General features: G+C 25.7%; 1 long non-coding RNA gene across 2 annotated transcripts in view; it reads right to left on the bottom strand.

Moving 5' to 3' along the window:
* The window catches only part of LOC126550623 (uncharacterized), a 37,288-nt gene extending 11,633 nt beyond the window's left edge, over window positions 1-25,655 (bottom strand). Inside the window, exons 1-4 of one of the 2 annotated variants that reach the window (XR_007604699.1) lie at window positions 25,304-25,655; window positions 24,944-25,050; window positions 2,011-2,103; window positions 143-250 (exon numbers count right to left, since the gene is read on the bottom strand). This is a non-coding gene — a long non-coding RNA (uncharacterized LOC126550623). Of the gene's footprint in view, window positions 1-142; window positions 251-2,010; window positions 2,104-24,943; window positions 25,051-25,303 lie in introns of those variants that run through there. The other variant, XR_007604700.1, reaches the window with a different exon arrangement.

Below are 25,655 nucleotides of genomic sequence, written 5' to 3'. Positions count from 1 at the left end.
GTTATCGTATATATTCTATTGTAATAAAATAATAATTGTTTAAAGCGTATATAGTTAAGCAATTGCCCACGACTAACCTCAGAATGACGTGTAAATAGAATCGACGATGAATCAATCATAGTTGTCGAATGTCGATGTATATGTGAGATGTGACCCAGTGCTTTGAACTGTCCTGCAGGATTTGAACTTTGAAGTATAGATCACGGCGTTCCAACTACAACTGACATGATTAATGTCGAGACTCGTGTAGCTAAGATAGATTAAACGCAACCAATAACAATAATAACCAATAGAAAAATAGTATAATAATCAGTAGCGCGCTGATTGGCCGTATGATGCGAAGACCCACAAAATGCCCAACGTTGTTGTTCAATAATAATTATTATTGTTATTCATTTACCGACGTATATTATTATATAATATAATATTTCCCGGCTGTAAGAATAATGATATTATCGTGAGACAAAAATTGTTTTTTATTATCTTTTTTATTTCCATCTCAAGGTCTTTGTCAATGCTTATCATAAGCGGACAGTAGGAAGATCGTGTGATTTATTTATCTCTATACACGTGATACTACCTCTTTTCCCAAAGAGGAGATGTATGAGGTCTTCACTTCCAAAGGAGTGGGACCAAGTTGGTAACCGGATGGCGCAATCATTCGACAGTTCGGAAAATTGGTGGTTGCGAGAACCACACGTTTTTCGCACTTTGCTATGAATCGATCCGACGGCTCGACTACTGCGCCACTCCAGCCCCATTTTAATTATCTATGAGTATATTTATGAGAATTTATAAACACCTTAAATTATTATTATTTTAAGTACGTATAAAGTATAATATACACTTTATAGCATTTTATGTTCAAAATAACTGGTGTAAAAAACCAGTGTGCGATATAAGATACGAATTTGACACTCATTATTTCATTCACTACTTAAATTAACATCAAAATATAGTTTGAATGCAATCGAAAATGTAAGTCATATTTTGAAATTTAACTATCGAGAACTTAATATTTTGTATAGTTCATTTAAGAGTTTTGAAGAAATTTAAAGAGGAAATTATGAAAAAATCAAAAGTTGCTGACAAGTACGTCAATATATTAAATTCTTTAAGGTTAAACTGTTAATATTAGTTGTTAATTGTTGACATTATTATAACCAATGTTCATTGTTGCAACATGATTAAAATATTATTCTTATTATAATTCATAATAATAGCAATAATAGGAACCTAATAGTTTTTATAGTTATTAACAAATATTATTAAAACTTCAGTGAGGTTATGCAATTATTTGAATGGAACGGTATTAAATTTTCAATTATCTATATTTCCAAATGTTTATAGCAGTGTTTTATGGCATTACGCTTTATAGAGTTTACAGTTAACTGCAATTTTAACTAGCTATATAAATATTTGAAACGTTAAGACTTTTGTGAATAGCGTGTACAATAGTATAAAATAATTTAGTATTTAATTTTATAAAAAATAAACTTAAATTGATACATAAGCAACACAAACATCTAGTGACATTTTTTTACCGAAAATTAATATTATAAAGTAATATGTACATTTTTATTTTTTTTACGTACTATGCAACATATCATTACAATGATTGAAAAATTGTTTCATTCAACCATCGAAAAATCCACAATATATACACACTTAGTCTTGCCTTTAGTAAACATTTGTTTACAAATATACTTTTGAAGATATACTTTGATATATTATTTCACTCTATGCATCAAAAATGTGTATTTTTCTTTTTTCAACAAATAATATCACATTCAATAATTTAAATGTTATAATATATGCTTAGACAACGCAAAACAATAAACTGTACATTTTTCATAGGATATATTATTATAGTCTAATATTTTACCCACCCACACATAAAATCTATTAAAGGCATATTTAATGTTATAAATTTAATTACCTATCGTAATAAATACTAAAATAATAGTTAATACTTAATCTATTATTATACGTTGACCATTATCTACTTACTCATCATTCATAAAAAAAACTTTGAAGCTGCCGTCTCTATAGATTATCCTTTTGCCACGACACTGCAGCTATGAAATTATATTATTGCTTAGTCTGAAAATATCGAATAAAAACAATTAACTAGTAGCAGGTAACATAATTTGATTACTGTAAGAGCTATTAACGGAATTCATTTCAACTTGCCGAGGATTGTGACCGATAATGGAAAAATGTGTATTCAATTCCTGTGATATCATCTTGGTGAATAAACTAAACGCTTACAACAGACATATTGCTTTATCATTGAAGTAAATTACTAATAACAAGTCTAAAATATATACAGACCAGTAGAATATTTAAAATGTTAGCATTCATTTGTTTGTATATTAATAGACCTCTAATAAAATATAACCTCTGTCTTATTGTAATTTGTATATATTTCTTGTAATAATGTTCGGTAAAACCAACTGCCTTATACTGTCACTATGATCTTAAGATGACAATAAAAATATTTTTATTCTTGACATAATTATAAAAACGATCATATTATTAAATTATATACTAAAATAGTGTTATTACTTTACCTCAACTCGAGGCTTTTAGTAATATACTTGCACATTCGCCATGTTTGTTAAATATTCATTTGGTCAACAGAAATTTCCACACAATAAATGTGTTTATTTGTAGAGAGGGGGTTGTAGGAGAGGGTTATAAATATATAGTTTTATTTTTTTTTGATGATGATAAATATCCGTTATAGCAGTTTTAATAACGCAATATATCATTTTACACAACTAAGCTAGGTACACGCACAAAGCAAAGTGTTTTGAACGAAATTATTAATTTTATTTTTAATGTTATTGAACTATTGATTTAAGTGCTAGAAATTTCTTTTGAGAGTACACATATTCAAATAAATTTATAAACAGTAAATCATCCGTAATATTGATGTATGTGAATAGAATATCAAAATTTTAAAATTAAAAAGCATATTTATTATTTTCGTTTTGATTTTATCCACTTAATTTGTACAGATTCCTAATGGTAAATTGTATACATTTCTAAGTTGAACAGGTTAAAAATGTTTACTTACAGCGCAGTGGTTTTTGCTACTTTTTTGTGGCACTAGAATGAAATTTTTTGAATTTATAAAAATAGTAATAATCAAATTTTTCCGGAGGAGGGGTCCTAAAAACTAATATGTATTTTAAATGTATTGTTTTTATTTCTATAAAAATAAATGTATTATATTATACTGTGTTAATGTATATACTATATTGTATGTGGACCTAAAATTCAAAATTTATAAAATAAAATCTAGTCTTCTTTTGGTTTTCCCTACTTCTGCTAAGACTGCGTCAACTGTTAAGCATTGCTCAACCTTAGTAAACATATACTAACTATCGGTATATAACAGAATATCGAGAATTAACGTTACGATGGACGATTTTATTAAAGCTATAAAAATACGATGGTAAAATATTACACTATATTATTATTATTATTATTATTATTATTTCAGTAGATTCTTGATAATCAACCTACTTATATATTTGAAATATATAAAAACATTATGTTATACGTTATACCTACTGAGTCAGACTCTGTGTATGTATTATATACTATGTATATATCAGGGTTGGGGGGCGTCCAGATTCCCTGCCTCTTATAAATCCAACACTGAATAGTAATTGACAAAAAGTAGATAAAAAATTATATAGTTTTATAAACCTAAAATACACTGGTTTTGAATTTCATTTTAAGCAAATTAATACATATTGTAGGTATAGTTAATATTATGATTTTATAATAATATATTTAAATGATGATAATGCTGAAAAAAATATCCAATTTACTACTCGACTCATTCGTTTTACAAAAATGATGTGGTTTGATTCGTTTTGTTCCATTTACTTGTAATTGTAATTTCCTTTTTGTAAAACGAAAAAGATTAACTTAACTCGTAACGTTTGCAATTACATATTCTAGTAATGGCAATGCTGCAGAGCCTGAAATTCTTCTTCGTCGTCTTCTTCAAATTAATAATTATGGTTAACATCCGGTGGAAATTTTCACAAGTAGATTTTATAAATAGAATTTCATCACATTTATTTTTAAAGTAGATAATAATATATATTATATGTATAATACATATATATGTATAGGGGGTCTACTAACTTTTAAAAATAATTCCTGAACTTATTTCGCATAGGTACATAATAAAAGTACTAAAGTTTTCACACAAAAACTTAAACAATAAAACAAATAAGTTACTATTGATAGTAATCAAGCATAATACTTTTAGCTATTACATTATTGAATGAAATAAAAATTTTTTTGAAGTTTTTATCATTTTTAATTAATTCCTAATAAAACGTTTTTATTTCTAAAATAAGGTGCTAGTCAGAAATTATTAGATTAGTTATAATAAAAACTAATAACTTCAAATACATACATACAAAAAAAAAAAAAGAATTGTAATTTAAATAATTTCCAAACGATTACTATCAACAAAAATAGTTTTTTATTTCTCAATTTTCTTTAATATATTAATGACCAAACATTAAAAAAAAATTGAATTTTATCTAAAAAATAATACAACAATATTACGTAAATCGATAAAAAATAAGTCTATTAAATATTATGATATTATTATTTTATGAACTATAAAATAGCAAACACAGTCAGTTTTTTGGTGATATAAATATAAATGCCATAGATTTCTCAATTTATTAGCTAGACGCAATTTCAGAAATATTTTCTGCGGAACGTTTTTTGTTATTTTATTTAAAATCAATAAAAATATTATTATAATATAGTAATGTAGTATACTTGTATAGCAAAAAACTTTAAAAGTAATCCTTCTATTTTAAAAAGCATACAAAATTAATATCAAGACACTATTTTATTTAATAAATAAATTGAGATTATGCCTGTAATGTTTTTACACAGATATCAAACAATAATTTGTGTTACCTACTTAATTCATCCAACTGATGAAAACAAATATATATGCGTTGGTATTTTTTAGTATTATAATGTGTTAGGTACTTGCATGAACAGTTCTGGAATCAAAACCACTTATGATGCTTTTGTTTTCTCGCAAAACCGGATATTCACGTATAGAGTAGTGCTATGATGATATAATACGATTATGTAGTATAATTTAAATGAAACATGGCTAAAAGCATATAATAATATACTAAATTAATGCCGCCATTCTCAATCAACATTATATAAAATATATTCGATAATATTCAAAATTCCGAATCTAAGTAACAGCTTTAATCGTAAATGTATACCCACTTATACAATTATATTGTTTAAAAACATTTTTATAATTGAGTTTCACGTTAAATTTAAGAGTATTATTTCGTCTCAAAAGCTGCTTCATCGATGATATTTATCTATGTTTTTATTTTTTGAGTTATATTGTACCTATAATACATGGTTTATATTTATTGAAAAATTATACGACATTATAAATCATACAAAATTGAGGTTCTTACAACATAATTACATTTTGCCCTTTTTTGGTCGTTTTTAAAGAGTTGGATGTATGCAATTTTAAGGCAGTCTTTCGTGTATAATCCTGAACTGTGATATGTAACTTTCTTATGGAAATGGCTAATATATGAAGGACCGAGGTTAAACAAATCGACAGCTGAATCGCAACGGGCTTGATAAGAACATATTTAATATATTAATATATTAGGCAACTATACATAACGTTTATAATTTTTTTTTAATAAATTATTATTTTTCGTACTTGCCTTTAAAAGAATAATTTACACGTTTACCACCGACGTATTTAGCAACACCGTTATTATAACTTTCCACACAGTTGTTGTTACAAAATGAACTAGACTATCCGTATAGGATAGCAAATTCGTTACTCGCCATAAAACACGAAATTTTTTTGATATTATGATAGTAGGAGCTGCAGGTAATTATACAGTATAGTAACTAGCATCTATTCTATTAAATGAAAATAGCCAAAAACGAATATGTGATAACATCAACAGCATATTATTTATGTGCGATTTATAATAATGATATAATATTCGTTTAACCATAGAGTAATATTATTATTGCTCTATAGTTTGAACTTTTATTATATACTCCGCGATAGGTTCGAGGAAACAGGACACTTTCTCACGCGCAGGCACAAGTCAAATACCGTCGCAGTGTCGCGCGATTGACGTACATTATTTACTACTTTTTATTTTTTCTAAAAGTATCAATCTTTTTCCAACTATACTGACTTTCCTAGTTATCGGAAACAAATTCCGTAAACATATTTGAATTTCTTATGAAGTTTACTTGAAAACGATTTCCTTACATTTTTAAATTATTAATTTTTTTTAGTTTATTATTATTATTATTATTTTAAAATTCTTAGTACTCAAAATTTTAAATTACAATTTTGAAGGACTCAAGTGATTAATTTCAAAAAAATTGAAAAATTCGTTTCAAGTAAATTTTATGAAGAATTCAAATATGTTTTTGGGATTTTTTTTCCCGATAACTAGGACAGTTAGTACAGTTGGCAAAATATAGGTTTATTTTGGCAGAAAATACAACCGGGTCGAATCTCCTTAACTGGCTCCCAATATTTTAAATGCAAACCATAAGCATACATATTTGAACTGTATAAAAATTATTTTATGTTTTTATTTATTTTATTATTTTGAAAAATCGTTTTTAATCATTATTCTAGAGATGTCACAGTAAGGGGTCAATGTCCATTACTTTCAAAAAAAGCTTTTAATTTGTTATCACTCTACATAATAATTTTTACAATTATTGTTAAGTATTATTCTTACAGTTGTAAAATTAATTATATTTAAATATAGTACGTTATGTTTATTTTACGTTAGTATATTCAATTATATGTATTTCATCATGTTCGTCATTTTTAAGCGTATTTTACTTAATATTTGCAAATAAAATAAAAATCGATTTCACATATTATTGTGATTGTTATTCCAAACCGACTACAATTTTCGCATGTTTTACAGCTATTATTCTGTATACCTAATACTATATGTATTAAATTATCTTTCTATTAAAAAAAAAAATATATTTACTTAATATATAAAAACATATTATTATATTTGCTATGTGATAATACATTAACATTTAATATCCGACTTTATCGATAACGTATCGCGTGTGTTCAATTTGTATAATTATTGATGGAGTGAAATGTTTGTAGAAACATTTTTTTTATTGTTATTAAATTTTGTTATACAATTATTTTAAAAAATTAGGTTATAATTTTAAAATTCCATAGGAAATTACAATGGAAAAATCAAAGAGAGATAAACAAAAATTACAGGAAAAATAATAATGATATAAATAAATTAGATTAATTAGTTATAATATATAACCTGTATGGTTAAATTATGATAGTATGAGAAGTATAGTATTTACTTGTTGAGATGAGAATTTATAATATTGGATATCAAAAGGGATGTTGGAAGATTTAAATAGGGACAATAAGTAATGAAATCTTGGGGCAGTTGAAAACGAGGTGGTTAATGTCACAAAACACAGGATTGTTGAGTTGTGTGCAGAGGGTTAGGTTATACAGTAGATTATTCATTTAAAAAGTGAATGAACGTTAGGGGAATAAAGTGTGGTTAAATTGAAGGCGATAAAATGAAGTTATACATTTACCGTTCAGTGTGAACTATTCAAATGAAAACATTAATAGGAAACTGATTATTAAGATTCATTGTAGACCAGAAAAAAAAATATCAAATTAAAAAAGAGTAAAAAAAATCAATCTTCGATGTACTGTTTTTATACGTCTTATACGTCTTATCCATACAAGTTTTGTTTCATTTATTTTCAAATAAAAACTTGACTAATTATTATTTGAATAAAATTTTAATTCTGTTTTGTATACACGCGATTACGTCATTAACTTTTAGGCTTTTTATACAAAATTAAATTTAAAATTCAATACATAAGCGTACAACTTATTATAACATTATATTTTTAATAAATGATATACGTATATAAAGAACATTGTTTTACATGTTGAATAAAAGTTTCTGTGTTTCAAATTAAATTATAATAATCATTATAATCGGTTAACAAAAAAAAAAAAAAAATAATAATAAGTAATAATAAAATAAACACAAGACAAATTGCTAAAGTAAGTAGTTCAAAGCAAAATTGTTGTTATAGCATTATATTTGAATTTAAAAAAAAATAAACTTTACTATAGGCATATTAAGACTTCTCGCTCCATATAACAGTTATATATTAATTAAAATATTATATTACGTGATTTGTGTGGTAGTTTATTAAGCTTTTAAAATATACGCTTTACATTGAGTTTAAATAATATACAGTTTAACTATAATATAAGACGTTTATATCATATTATATATATATATATACATAATATATATTATACCTTATTATATTTCAATATTTCAATTTTCTTATATTTGAATCGACCAAAAAAATTAAATATAATGTGCTTGTGACTTTTTTTGTTTAAGAATAAAATTCACGATGATTTATTTAGTCAGAGTTTATATTCTACATTAGGAATTTTTTTAACGGCTCATCAGATATATTCTAGAAATGTACTATCAACAGTTTAACATGCGTGAAGTAAAAAATAATATTATTTAAACGCTCTAAAAGCCATAATCTCAAGGAATAAAATTACATCATTTCATTATTTGATTCACAGAAGAAACACGAGTTAAATGCATGCATTATCTTTTTGGTATGCTTTAAGTAAAACTCAAAATAATAATTAAAAAGAAAATCCATAATGACTTATTATTTATTGTATTAATTTTAGTTACAAATGTTTTACTGTCATGCGTAGTATTTCATTATTATATAACGTTTTTTGATATTATTATTGTATGGGCAAAAGTATTTGAATTAATCGTTGTTTTATTTTTAAGTTCAATAAAAAAAAAATTGCAGTTGACAAATATTATATACACTATGTTTAGCTTTTGATACTATTCGTAATAATTTCAGTTCTTTGAGATATTTTGCTTAGTGTATTTGAGGATTATAATAATTTATAACTTCCGTTTAAAATATGTTTTTTTCTTTATGCGATTAAACACTCTTGTTGGATACTTCTACTAAATATACTGTTACGTGCCAAGAAAATCTATGTCATATGCTAATGGTTTTACATTGTTCAACACCGATTTAAAAATATTTATACTTAATTCAAAAACAACAATAATAACAACCATCATATATTACTTGATAGTATGGACATGTATAATATATAATATATCAAATAATATTTATGTTATGAAATATTATGATGGTTAAATATATTAGTTAGTTTTAGATCATCTTAAAAGTGTTAGTATGATAATAATAATAATCATAATGCAATAATACTTCTCAAGATTACTTCGAAAGAATAATATCAATTATGGGCACTAAAAAATGGTTATTGCATGTACCATTTAACGGCTAAGGAATTTAATAAGTTACATACATTATACATTAGCACCGCGTGTATACGTTATGGGTGTGTAATAAAACTTGGTATTTTCAATCCTAAAAATTGAGTAAAAAACAAATAAAAGATAAAATAACGGTAGACGATAAAAGATTATTTTAAATCACCAAACATCCTAAAATAACCTTAAAATCAACGATTATATCGTTTAATCTTTAATAAGGATTTTATACTCATTAATGATTAAATAATTAGAAAACTATTAAATTAGAAGTAGTCTTCGTAACAATTCCTCCGGGCGAGGTTATGACAACTTTAACATGACAATTTCGTTTTTGTTCCGTCTATAATAAGACTACAAATTGAAATATTCTTTAATTAGTCTATCAGTATCATCTTGTTTTTATTAGATACAAAGCTAACATATTAAAAAATTAAAAAATCGTTTTTACGTGATGTTTGATAGTTTTAATATTATATATCTTTTTAGTTTGCACAATGATAGTATAAAAACATTTTCACGATTTTAATCCAACTGGTAACGGTGTAATTATAGTAAGTTTAAAATGGTGCAAGTTAAACGTACTCGAAATAAACATTTGATTGCAGTACAGTCTTAAGTAGGTACGTAAAATAATATCTCTAGACTGTTAATCTTCTATTTTTAAATTAAATTAATTTATTTAACAACATTAATTTTTATTCTTATTTTTATAATTTTTGAACATAAAGCTTATAGTTCGTACAATTATTTTCAAAAAAAAAAAAAAAAAATTAAGAATTTAACAACTACATCTTATGTCTCAAATATCGAGTAATAAACATACTCTATCATTTACCATTCAAATAAAAAAAGATATCTTTCAGCTATAAATAGTTTAAATGTTGAGTGTGTCTTGTTATTGAATAGGAAATCACTGTTTGTGGATGTGTTAAATTTAAACTCAATAATAAATCATTGCACAACTAAAAAACTTGTTCTGACTTCTGAGCATAAACGATGTTTCTCACTCTATATTTTCTAAAGATATTTTATGATTTATTTACATTACCTACTATGTTGTATTTAAAACATCGAATATATTTAAATAATATGTTATTACAATATTTGTTCGATTCATATAATTACAGTTAGCAATTTATTATTTAATATTGATATATGGTATAAAATATAGATTTTTGGTACTTATGAACCTATAATGTATATTTTAAAATTTGTCTAAATATTTTTAAAACCGTATTATATATAGAAAAATAATAATATATTATGTAATGACAAGAAGTTTAAAGTGTTTACGTTTAACATTTTTTTTTAAAATTATTATTATAATAATTTTTTTATTATAAACTACATTTTTATTTTATTAATTAAATTCTCATGGAAGGGTTAGTAAAAAGAATGTCTAAAAAATGATGATTGAATATTTTGTAAGCATTATATACATCATAATTGCATTTTTTTTTTCGTTTTTCTCATTTACTTACACGAGTATGGAAATAATATTTACTTTTGAATGCACTGAACCTGCTCCAGAAGGTGATGATAGATACACAAATAAATTCAGTATTTTAGATTAATTTTATTCAGAATCTAAATTTCATTTAATCTGATACATCTCGACTTGAGGGTATTTAAAGTTTTGCGTCAGTGTCAGTTGTACGAATGACGTAATTAATAATTTTTATGCGATACCAGAAAAACCAAACCTCGACAGTGGTGTAGCTAAATAGCCTATCCAGAGCGCCGTGTTATCTCAAATTTAACTAATGTAATTCATAAAATAAGAAAACAAGTCTAATGAAATACTTCTATTAATAATTGTACAAGTACCGAGAAAAAAAAATGAAAAATTTAATTTAAAGATTACACTTAAATATTTAATCCGATACTACTAAGTCAGTATTGTAGGAAATCGACCATTTCGTGTATTAAATATTTATCTACCACAGTACATTATACCAACTATAACGAAGGATCTATATTATAGTATTTTCAATTCTATTAAAATAATATTATACATTCGAGCAATAAATTAATGTATAAAGACTTAAAAGATTGTTTTAAAATACTAAATCGAAATATAAAACATAAATATTAAATATCTAAATAGTTACCTATACATTTTTTAAATAATTTAATTCCATTACAAGCTATTATTTGTTCCAATGAAAATACGAATACAACAATTGTAATTTTAAACTTGCGGTTACGTATTAAAATTTACATGAATTATAAATAAACGACCTACTTCTACAGTTTAATAACTGATTAAAATAAATAGTTAATCAAAAATTCACGATTATAAAATCTGTATTATTACGTTGCTAATTTTGCGGTTCAAAACATTTATATTTGTAAACCATTTGCTTCCCAATAATTTAAGAGCGTTTAAAATGTAATTACATATTTTAAATTTTATCGAACGCAGTGGTACTATAATTTTTCGATTTAAACTCGACCGCTCGATAAAATTAACATATTTCTCCTGAACACACCGACGCGAGATTATTTATACCTGCATGTATATAAAACAGGATGTAAAACCAATTCAGCCAATCACACATAATATAACAGATTATTATATAGCTACATAAAATAAGATTATGCTAAAAAATTGAAATTTTATATGATTTAAATGACGTGTAAACCTAACGTATTTCATATAATATCGTACTTATTGTGGTTACATACATTTTTTTCGAATACTTGTTATCTTATGATAATATTATAATATTATTATAATACAAAGTTGATATATTATTCTAAGTATCATATAAATTTAAATCTCGGGTTTACTTAGAAATGAATTTATGGAGATAAACCCCTTGACTAAAATATGACATATATTGTCAAAAGTAAGGACAAAAGTGTACAAATAATAATTTTAATATGCATTATTGTAATAATATTTTAATATAATCAAGCATCAAATAATATGTATCTTTTTATCAATTATTTACCTATACCAAGTTTTCGGAGAACTAAAATTATTTGATTATTTCATCAAAAATTTCTTCGAAGCCTGCGTCATTTAAAATGAATTGAGCCTGCGTATTACAAAACAGTCATTAACATAATAAATTTTGTTTCGTTTATTAAAAAAAAAAATATCAGTATAAAAATAAATTAAATGTTAAGTATAAATCATTAGGCCTGTTGTTAGTAATCCATTTTAGTTATTATTTCTAACATAGTCACTATAAATATTATATAATCAATTATTCATATTAGAATATTACGTTACGAATTCTCTGAAAGAGTCAATCAATAATTTTAAATTACTTATCAGTTACATATTATATATCATTGTAATAGTGCTGCTCATCTACTTCAAATGTTTTTACATATTAATAAACAACACAATAAAATTAATTTAATTATCTGTAACAAGACGACTATCTCGTTCTTTACAGTATTACGTTGATTATGATATTGCAAACTGGAAAATCTTATAAAACAAATCAAAATTTTTAATTTTTTTTTATCGTTTAAAATAGATACTTACAAATTATGGTATAAATATACAACACAGTTATTATTTGTTTTATTCATATTAAAGAAGCGGCAATTGTATTTCATCGGATATTGCCTAATTGATGATAAAACAATCGTCATGCATTAGGTTAGATTAGATTTCATCAATGTAAGTGTATTGATGAAATGGTGACATATGATATTACGCTGTCTTTTATCGAGTACAGACTGTTATTTTTCTCGATATTTCGATGAGTGTTGACGAACTCGAGTGATTTGTTTTCCAGATCGTCCGTATAATTTTTCCGAACTTACTTGCAATAGTCATTATAGGCCCTCGGCGCATACCACCTGCTAACCACTCCGCATGAATGGACAACAAAATTCACTAACGGAAGCGCATGTTGTCGATTTTTATATGATATGTAGAAGCGATATATAATGTATCGTTTACGACGCGTACTCACATTAACCAACAATTGAGCAAAAGATCATGACCGATGACCGATGTTCCGGTCGTCGAGTCTTCTTCCGTCATTATATACGTTATGTTAGGTAATATATAAAATATATATAAATGCGGAGCGAGGAAAATAAATATCTACACGGGCGTAACATTTGAAGTTTTCTCGGCGTCAATTTGATTCGCTAAATAAAAAAGAAATGTAACTCAACGAAAATAAATTGTATTTTACTCGACCGAGGGATATTAATCTTTAGCCAGTCATTTTTTATGTCATAAAATACTTTTCCGTGTTTGTGTCGGACTCATTTATACGACTAATGCTTGTAAAAATTGTATAGGAATAGGTATTTTGGTAGACGGCACGGGCGTAGAAAAACAAAATTTTCCGCTCACCACTTAGCCATTTGTGACGATTCTTAGTTGATATTTGACTTTAGTCTTTAACTGTATGGTCACACTCCCATACAAATATAGAAAGAGCGATATTGAACTCAAAACACTATAACAATCACTATACTCTATGTGGAATATATAGATTGGTTAATTAACCAGAATACATAATTTAAAATTATTTTAATTAATATTTTCAAATACTCGTATATCTGTATGACTTTGTATTGAACTGAAAATTGATTATATTATCTTAAAATGTACATAACATGAAAAACTAACCCAAACATAATAAACAATCAGTCTCAACCGTCAATAAAAAAAAATTAAATAACAATTATCTATTAATTGTATATTACATAATATTAAACGTGTGCACGACAAAATACCAATAAAAACATTCAAATAAATTCAAATAGATCGAAATATATTAACCGTGTTTTTCTTTCATCTAATCATAAAAAATCACCAATGAGTATTCACTATGCACTGACAAAATAAAACCGGAAATATAAAATCAGTAGATGAAAAAATAGAACCTCCTAACGAAGTTTTCAACTAAAATTTTTATTAAAAATTAAATATTTACTGAAAGTTTGATGTTTGATTTATATCTACGAAAATACTATGTGATACCTTATTATTTTACTTCAGAATATTCAAATAAAAATGTATTTCGTTATTTATAAACGATAAAAATAAATTTTTTTCAAAAATATAAACTGACTTACTGCTAAAATAATATTTTTTTTTCATAAAAAAAAATCTCTCTGTATAGTATGTATGTTTAACGGGTGTGCATTTGTAGTGTTATTGTTCTATATATTGTCTCAATCTCTTCACAAATACAGCTTACGATCAATGCGCTATGGTGCGCACTCGTCAAAGACGTATTGTACATTGTACACATATATATGGTGAACTTGTGAAAAACTGGAGAATTTTTGAATCAGTCGACGACGTATTTTCTTCTATATTATTTCTAAGCTACTGGGTGATTCATTAACCGTAAGACATTTGCTAATTTAACAAAATCTTTACGATTGATGAAATATTTTTTTTTTTTTTACATACCTAGCTTCAAATTTTTAGAAAACAATATTACTATTTTTTATTGTTTTCCTTTTTAAAATTATTTAGTTTATTATTATTATTCCTTATTGCAAAGCAGAAAAAACCGGAGTACTTGGAATATTCTAACACAAAAAAAAATAATGATTTTTAAAAGAGTATGTAATAAGTTATAAGTATTAATTTAAGTTTAGAAGTTCGGTGTGTAGTGATTCAAAGATACCAAGAAAAGCGCTATTCCACATATCTAAACTTTAAATAATTATAAGTTGTAATTTATAACTAATTAATTAGGTGTTTGTTCATAATACTCCGAATAATATTTTGCTTCGGAATTTGAAACTAAAATATGTGTGATTATTATAAAAATTAAAATACTCAACAAATAATAACCATAAAAATAGTAAAATTTTTTGTCCCGAAAATGTTATTTTATAAAAAAAATAAAATAAAATTATGTAAAGAAATATTTTCAAAAACATTTGTGTTTTTTTTTTTTTTTTTGAAACAATGAAAATGGCTTATTATACCACTAATTAAGTTTTCCAGTGATAAAATACACGAGTATTCTAACCATATATTGTTATAAATATATTATGTATGTTCCATTGTATCCGATGTTGTTTTTCGCCCTTGTCACAGACTTCCGGACGTTTGTCATTATATAAACGACGTCATATATATTTTATGTTACAATAATATTACAATTAGATATACGGATGGACCGGATAACCGAAAAACCTAAATCATTTCCATGCTCGGTCTCTGGCAAAAGATGACGAGTCGTCTCGGTAACTACGTTTTAAAGCACAATTATCATTCAACATAACTGTTTAGTCATATTATATTCATACTCATCGGAATACAATTTGTAGAATTTTCGATATTAAAATATAATATCATACTGTCATATTATTTATTATTTTACTACATAAAATGTGACAATTTGGAACTTCCTTTTCAATATCGATTTTAAAATTCTTAAACGGAATAGTGGTTCAATCATTTACAAAACTTATCATTACCGCTGATCATCCATCGACATTGTTTGCGATATCGTTATTTTATAACAGATAACAACCTTTACTCTTCTTTCGAAATAAAGGTAAGGCGATCATTTGCTTATTTTCTCGACCGAAAAGTTATTACACAACAAATACTTAATCGAAAACTTATTCTGCAACAACAATATTATGAAGTTAATAATGACTTCGAAACAAATGAGAACAATACTACATTGAGAGAACCAACATTGTTTATAATAATTCATATACAGAACAACCAACGTAATTATTTTTTTTCAAGTGCGAATAAAGAATAGTGACAATATTATAAAAGCAAAAGATGAGGAATTTTTTTTTATTCAACCGGTACTTATTGTATTTTTAAATTCTTAAATACTGAGTTATACAACAGTTCTTTGTATACTAATTACGTATAATAAAATTAAAACTGTCAAAATAATATACAATGTAGTATTTGTTCAAAACATTGATGTTTTTTTTTTAATTCAAATCTGGTTGTTAAAAATTAATACACACAAAAACATTTGTAATATTATTCTCAATTTATATGTATATAAAAAAAAATAATAATAAAATGTTGAATTTAAAATATAATCGAAATAATTTATCCGATTGTGTACTATTTGTTTTTAAACTAATAAAGTAATTTGTTATCGGCGATTAACTATTTAAAAAATAGTTTATTGAAATATATATTTATATGTTATATTATAGTATTAAACTTTATTTTATTGATAACACTAAGATAGATAATACTATAATTTAAAAAGTGAAAGCAGATTATTTTGTTGAAGAATGATATTAAATAATAATTGCATATCATTACCTTTAGTGATTAGATATTTTATTTAGAGGAAATTAAACAGAGATTATATGGAAATACGTGCTTAAGTTTTAAAAACATACCTATATTGGTTTTGGTTTTGAGAAGAGATGTTGATAACTTCACAGTATAAAGTTGTGTAATAATGTATTTACTCTGAATTTAGAATATATAGGTATATAGATTCTTTGAACTTAAGAATATTAAATAATAAAATATATTATAAAGTATAAAATTATAATGAATAAAATTCAAAAGAAAAAATGAACAATATAAATTTAAATTTATCAAAATATTGTATTCATTCCACACGTTTGTTTTTTTGATACATAATAAAGATTTTTTTGATTATGTTCTAACAGTTATCCGAATACAATCTTTGCAACACGCTAACATGTTTTAAAACCTTTTATAACCTCCGAAATCATAATGCCATTATTGTATGCACTGTTAATAATTTTCATATTTTATTCAATTTTCCCGATAAGAATAAAGATATCAATAACTAATAATTAATGTCTAAAGCACTTTCTTTGTGCTGTATTGAAATGTATTCAATGTAAATACTTTAAATAGAATAGAACAAGAACACATCGATGGACGTTACAATAATGGTTTGTGAAGTAAAATAAAAGTCAGATTGGGAAAGTTTGATGAAAACTTAATAATTAATATTAATCATGATAACTTATAAGATAGTGAAATTAAAGTTGACAAAGCATTTGATATAAGTATTTTATACTGATGTAATAATACGGAATTCAATACTTAGATGAAAAACGTTCGATTAAAAAAAAATCTTAACGCAGGTGAATGGGTGATCAAAATACTATTTAGTGGATTTGTTAAGAGTCGCTCTTAAAGTAGCAGTTTCTGTGACTTTAAAAAGTACAATTCAAATATTAAGTCAAGAAAATTAATTTTTTATGTATGTATTTTTTTTTAGTGTATCAATGGTTTGCGTAACGGTGTTGTGTGCCGTATCATCGATGATCGTATGGTCTTCGGTGGCGGGTTACAATATGTTAGACTGTAATCGACAACTGTCCACTTTTCGAGTGTCCAATACCGATGTGAACGGAAGGACGTGTTCCGATGAGATCAACGTGATGTCATGCTGGGGAAGATGTGACTCAAATGAGGTATATCGTATTTTTTTTTAATGATGATGATAATGGTAATGAATATTCACTTATACGCCATGATAATATTACCGTTTACGAATATTTTTTAATACTCGAATTTAATCACACAGTAAATCAAAATGACATGATTACTTAATGCAGAAAATAATTTATCGATATATCATCTTCAATGGTTTTTATATGGTTTAAACATTGACAACAGAAACACATTCACAGTTTTCAATATATAAAATATTATAATATGATGAATACTCAAATTATAACGAGTCAAAAATGATAAAATGCTTTCATAACGTATTGATATGATATAAACTACGCGTATAAGCAAATTGGTACGATAAAAACAATTTTAAAAAATGAATTGATTTTTAAACAGTTTGCACTTGCGATAACGTAAAATATGATGACACGAAGCGATTACGGAAACACGTATGGATAAATAATTTATAATTTTTGACATAACTGTTGATTGATTAAACAACTATAATCATTTTTATTGCAAACCGTCTGCAGTATTCTCATTTTTCAATCATCTGCGGGAATTTTTTTTCGAAATCAAATTTTTGGGAAAAGTTTTTGCCAACGACGATAAAATATTACTATGTTATAGATTTTATTTTTTATTTTTTACTATAACAAGCTTAAGACATATAATATTACATCATTACGTGAATGGTTGAACCCAATCTTCATTTAGAATTGCATTTGATTTTGCTTCGTAGGCACATGATTGTGCAACGAATCTGTCGTAGTTCGTTAATATTAAGTCTTATAAATCACTGTTTGCACCACTTATGTTACTAGTCATTAGTCTACAATCAACAAATCTTTTTTGGAATAGTTAAAATTATATTTCAAAGTAGGTAATTTTAAATTCATAAGATCATAGTGCTAAACATGAAAGATATTTTACAAGTAGATAGGAGAGAATTGCTTATTAAACGTGCTATAGTCCATATTAAAAACGATTTATTCTAAATTAAATCTTATACGTAATTATTTTCGCTTCTAATTTGAAAATATTTGTTAATATCTTGCAAATACTAAGAAATTATTACATGAACACTATAATATATTATACAATTAAAAAGTATACGTATTTTATCCACATTATTTACTCTTCGTTATCCCGCTCAATTTTAGAGCCATTGAATATATTAATTCAAGATATGTTTTTAATTAAATAATCAATGCACATATTATATAGCTGAGTAGTATAATATATATATAAATACTGGTGGTTAGATTCAGTCGTAAGTGTTCATGTTTAGCAATTGTCTAATAAATATTATGATGTGAAACACTAACTGCCGTCATAATAGGTTACCGCTTTGATCACAAAGGTAACATCCGCACTTGTCACTACTTATATCATTAACTAACCTTCAAAGACATATAATGGAACCACAAGTGTAACTCGATCGTTATACATTGCATATCAAAATATTATTTGATATAAATGCTTATCAGCGGACGTAGAAACAGTTTACTGTAAAATATTCCGTAGGCAGTATAGTTAGGTTGTGGGACGTTTTAGGACTATTCAAAAAAATAAGTTAATCGGAATCTTAATAATATCATATATAATATAATATTATTATTATTTTATATAAATGTCCTTAAAACTCGATATAATATACATACACCGACAGAATTGTCTCCTTCTCAAAATCTAGAATTCCTGTACACTATCGCCGTTACGTGTTTAATGCTTTGCATTTATAATGAGTTTCCATTATTGAAAATTTTGGTATTTATTACTCGTGTAACCTCTCATTTAGCCACCATATTGATATTAGGTACTGGTAGAACTCTAAAATTTTCAGTCAATCGTATCTTCGACCTTTCTACATTAATCTTGTTCAATCAATTCTGAATACGGGAGTGTCATTTATTACCCTTATCTCGTTTAAGTCTATCAATTGCGTTTCGAACGCGTTCATTATAAATTTATTTCATATACTACTTTTAGACTAAAATTACTAATTAAATATTAAAATCTTCTCATCACAACTACTTTTATTCTAGTCTATCTATTATCTAAACAATATCTCTGTTTTTTTCTCGCGTCGTAATTATATTGACTTTCAGTTTATTTGTGTGTTTTTTTTTTTAATAAATCAATAGACGGATTTTCCCTTTTCTTCCGTGTTCTATTTAAAGTTAATTCATGTGTTGGAAATCAAAATTCTTCACATGCCCAGAATATTACGTCATAGATCATCAAATGTTACATTAATCTAATTAAATGCTTATAGTTTGTCTATTAATTGTTATTCTCACATTATAATAAAATAATTAAAATGTTGTAAATGACGTAATAAAAAAGTGTTGTAAAAATTTAAATTTTAGTCTTATATTTTCATGTTTAAGCTACTGTATGCTAAACAAAATCCACTTCTTCAAAGAGCATAACAGTATAATAATTATTACTATTAAAATATTATAATAAATTCATATCTCGACTTTCATCCCAGAGGATAACACTTTCGCCGAACGCCTTGTTGTAACCGCATCGGCTATATTAAACTTAATAAATTACACTCCGTGCGGTGGACTACTATAATAGTGACTAGTGACTAGGTAGCATGTTTATAGCATGTATATTACAAATTCGGTGCCTTACATAAATAATTGTCACCTTTAAACGCACCAGTTGAAACTTTATTTTCAATTTTACCGATACATAGAGATGTTATATTCATACATTATATTTTTATGATTCATGACTGACTATAATACTCCAAGGTTTAATAAGCATGGTACAATTGTACCAATTATAGTACAATTAACACAATTGTATGATATCGTTTTACCATAAAAAAATCAATAATAATTGTTTGAATACATTATTAATATTAATATGTTGTTAGTATATCGATTCTGAGAAGAAAAAAATCCATTGGCTATTCGATTTTAATATAAAACATAAGGATAAACCACTATAGAAACCCGGTGTACAAATCTTTGGAAATCATCAAAAATCTCTGAGAATCATCGAAAATGTTTAATATGATGTATAACAATTTGTATAGAGAATTACCCTCCGTATAAAACGAACAAAAACCTATAATATTAGCTACTTAATTAAATAATTTGTAGTATAATTAAATTAAATCAGTTCTGATACCAAAAAAATAAATGAAATGTAAACGTGTAAACACGAGCTATAATATTAAATAAAATAAAAATTGGATTTTAACTTCTGTAGTACTGACTCCTCCCACCCCTCGAAGCTTAGCGATAGAAGATAAATAATCAGAGGAAGAACACTCTAACTTATATGTTTTATAAATATTAAATTGTATGAGTTTCTATGGACTTTTATATCATTTCAATAAATGGACGTATATAACATTACAAACAAAGTTAACATAATGCATATGTGAGTATTACTTTTTGAATTATATAATATTGAATCTTTATAGAATCAGACACAAAATAACTATGATTTTTGCAATGCGCTTTTCAAACTTATGAATACCAACTCTTTTTATAACAAAAAATAATGATAATGTAATTTTCTACAATTTTATTTCAATAATAATAAATAATTCCTTAAAAGAGAGATACGCATTATGTTTATTGTGCAAAACGGATTTATTAGAAAACTAACTTCTATATTAAAAATAAATACGAACCACCAATATTACTCTTAAATTTTATGATCTAGAATAATCATATTATATTTGATGATAAGAAATAGTATGAGAAACTATATTTATAACAATACCGATATATTAGGTATTCTTTTTTTCAGTTTATTACAGCAATCAATTTTTTCTTTTATAATATTTAGTGGAGAATCATTCCAGACGTGTTGTGATATTATACTTGAAAACAATAAGAAATGTTTGCATTAAATGAATTTGGCATAATTCATGGTTAATAATATTTTTTTGTAGTCGCTGACAAAAAAAAAAGAGATTTTTATTGATAGTGTTCTCTCTCATGCTTAGCTAAATAATTTAAAAAGTAGTTACAATTCCTGTAATTTGTCAGATTCGATTTCTTACCAATTAATTTTTTAAGGTGTTTCGAGAAAAATTTTGAGGGATCCCTTAACTAGTTTTCATAGAGTTAAACAATTTAAAACTTATACATTCCTCGTTTTAATGAGAGTTCAAAAAAAAAAAAAAAATTATCAATAAATTAAGTGGAGTCAATGAAAAAATTATATTGTGCATAAGCTTTCGTCGTCAGCATTATTGTGTATCGAACAAAACCTTTAAAACTATACTCATATTATATTGCAATGCATTGTTACAAGAATACATTTTGCATGCAAACATAATACTAAACACACGAAATCCTGACTTATCCTGTTTGCCATGGTATGCATAAAATACGGTCAAGACGTTTCAAAAATGTTCAAATACTTTCAGATTGGTTTAATGAAATATAAATGTTAATGTTTTATTTAATCTGTTTGTAGTACTACACACACCGCGATGACTAGTTTTCGTTTTATTCTACAGGTATCAGACTGGCGATTCCCATATAAACGTTCGCACCATCCGGTGTGCATACACGCCGGTCAGGTACTAACCGAGTTCGTGTTGAAGGACTGCGACGAAGGCGTTCTGCCGGGTACGGAACTATACGTTTTCCCGCAGGCCACGACATGCAAGTGTCATACATGCAAGTCTTCAGAGGCGTCTTGTGAGGGGTACCGGTACAGAGATTTCCAGTTCATTTCCCCTGACGAAGAAGTTTGAGGAAATGTATGACTTGAAAAAAATAATGTGACGGAATTACGATGACAGCAAACCGAATACGACATCATATAATATATATATATATATAAATATATTATTGTTATTATTATACGCTTCCGTTTTTCTTTTTCCCATAATATCCTTCATGTCTATTATCTACTCGTCTATTATAATATCGTCATTACCGTCACACACTCGACATAACACACTAATATTATTATCATGTACACTATTATGATTTATGTCAAATATACGTTCTATCTCATTGTAATCCGAAACGTGAATATCTTAATTAGGTAATAATATTATAGTCTATACGAGCCCTCGTCTTTCGATAAAATACGATGTTGATATTATTGAATTGTATGCTTTTATAATATCGTATAATATGGTATTCAAATAATAATAATGATAATTATATGTATATTATATATCTTCGGTATACGTGTGTGCGACACGGATAACAATAAAAAAAAGCAGATTAATTAAAACTAATACACAGCGTTAATTTATTTTTCCTTTCTGCTATCCAACAATATGATTTTGTCCGATCACGAAAAGGTGTCAATAATAATATTTGAACAAGAACCGCTGAGACCAAAGTTTAAATACAATCAAGAGATTTGACTACATTGTGCAGGTAATACAGAGTGATTATTTTATTACTCATCAGATTTTTTCTCGGTAAATTATATGTTGTTTAATACTTAAAGTTTAAATTTGTAGAGTTGCTCTAAGAATCATGTCGGATACTGTGCGATATCGGGTATGTGATATTTCATTCATTAGCTCGTCTCAACTTTAAATGGATATAACCAGGACTAGGATTATAATGACCTACAAGACTAAAAACAATAGTTTAAAATTACTAACTGAAAAGGGTTTACAATTATCATAAAAAAAAATTAAAAATTAAAAGAAGTTTTAGATTTTAAATTTGTGTTACATAGTAAAATTATTGATAGGAAATCAAAAACTTGAAGAAAATATAAATATTACTAACTAAGAATAATTAAAAATTCAATTGAGCGATAAATCTCAAAACCGAGTCTGGCATGAAAACCATCGAAAACAAATATTTAAAAACATATTTCTATATATATTATGTAAATTGTAAGTATGTAATTAAAACAAAATAAAATTACAAACTCTATAACGCTGTAAAAAATATCTTTGAAAATTAAAAAAATATACTAAAAATAACTTTACAACTAAAAAAGTAAAAATATGTATAACAAAATTTACATTTTTAAAATCTCATAGTGTACAGAATCAGAGGTCTAGTTGAAATATTAACAATCCTGGAAATCGTACAAAAATAAAAGAAGCTCATATAAAACCTTAGCTGTGCTTAGAATTAATCAATTCGATTATAGTAAATATTATCAGAAATATTAAAATATTAAATATACATGTCGAAATTATTATTTTCAATAAATTTGTGTTATATAATAACTTTAAACTATTATTAGCATTTTATTAAATATATTAAATAGGTTAACTGGTTGGTAAGAAACGTATTATGTTTTAACTTTTAAAAAAACAAAAACCGAGAGAAGTGGGTAGGAGTTTTAAGTCCACAAGCACTGATTCTATAAAAAGAAAAAATTACACAATTTACGACTACTCTTTAAAAAAATAAAGTCATAGGAAAAAAAATGAAAACACAATTTTCTCGCCGATTTGTCTGAATGATGTTTATAATGATTTCACGAGAGCTTTCAGAAAATGACATAGTTTTTTTTTATCTACCAGGCTATCATATAATATGTAAGTATGTGTTCTACATATATCCTATGCTCGTTAGTCAATCAGTCAATCATTACAATTGCAATAACAATTGCCATAATCGTTATTCAGCGCCAGCACGTTTCTGCGATGAATAGCTTATAATAATTAATAGTTATTTCACCGCAACACAATTTATAATTATTTATAACATAGATACCAAATGAACAACAATTGCATCATTTACTATCACATTATTTAGTGACATAGTTAGTTTTTATGGGTGCTGATGTCATGGCAGTAACATTTTTTTTGGGGGAGGGGGGGGATATTAAGGGCAAGACAGTAAGACAGTTGGACTACTTAATAGTGAAAAAATGTATTTAGCTCTTAGTGTCAAATTGGATTTAATTTATCTATATTATTTACTAGTTTATAACACTGATAAGTAATAACAGTTGTTATATTTGTATTGAATATCTACATTTTTGATTATAAATTGTTATACATATTATAAAATATGATGATTAGTTACCGAAATTAATTCGACTAACAGTAATAAAAAAATCTAAATTCAATATATAATAAAATAACTTTAGGAATATAGGCTCAAAAATTGTCTTCAATTATAATCTAATATAATTTACTTACATTTCTATGAATGTTCTTCACGTCCAATCATCCAAAATTCTTACTTTTTATCTTTTTATGCCTTGATGTTTTTTCATGATCTGTAATTTTTTGAGTGAAGATTTGATCTAAAACAAAACACCGTCGAATGAATTAAAACTGTAATTTCTCTTGTTATTCACCGAAAGTAAAATATAATTATATTATAATGTGATTATTAAGGCTCGGTTTTTAAAACATAATACGCGACTAAAGAGCACACGATTATTTTAAAAAAGCAAAGGAGAGAAGCATATTTAATTTTTAAAAAACATCAACAAAAATTAACACAAACTGGTTATAAAAATAGTTATAATATTGATAAAAAAAAGAATTGATTACCGTGTATTTCAGTAAATTTACAGTAGAGAAAGAGAAACTGACTCTATTGTCCTACAGAATATTTAACATTTAACATAGAAAACGAACTCTCTACGTCCACTAAAGCGGTGCATACTTCATACAAAAGGTTTCATATTAAAAAACTAAATCTTAAATTTTGAAATGATTGTTATCGATGTTGTTGGCATACTGGCCGTACATGTACTGCAGGCTTTATGAAAATCTATAATCTAAACTTTTAATACATTTAATAAACAAGCCGATAACGAAAACAATAACAATCCTATATAGCTATTTAGTCCACATTCTGGGTTTTTACGTTTCTTATAAATTTATTTATTTTTATTACAAA

This window comes from Aphis gossypii, chromosome 3 (assembly GCF_020184175.1).
Source record: "Aphis gossypii isolate Hap1 chromosome 3, ASM2018417v2, whole genome shotgun sequence".
NCBI classification, from domain to species: Eukaryota; Metazoa; Arthropoda; class Insecta; order Hemiptera; family Aphididae; genus Aphis; species Aphis gossypii.
This window is presented reverse-complemented; position numbering and strand designations above follow the sequence as displayed.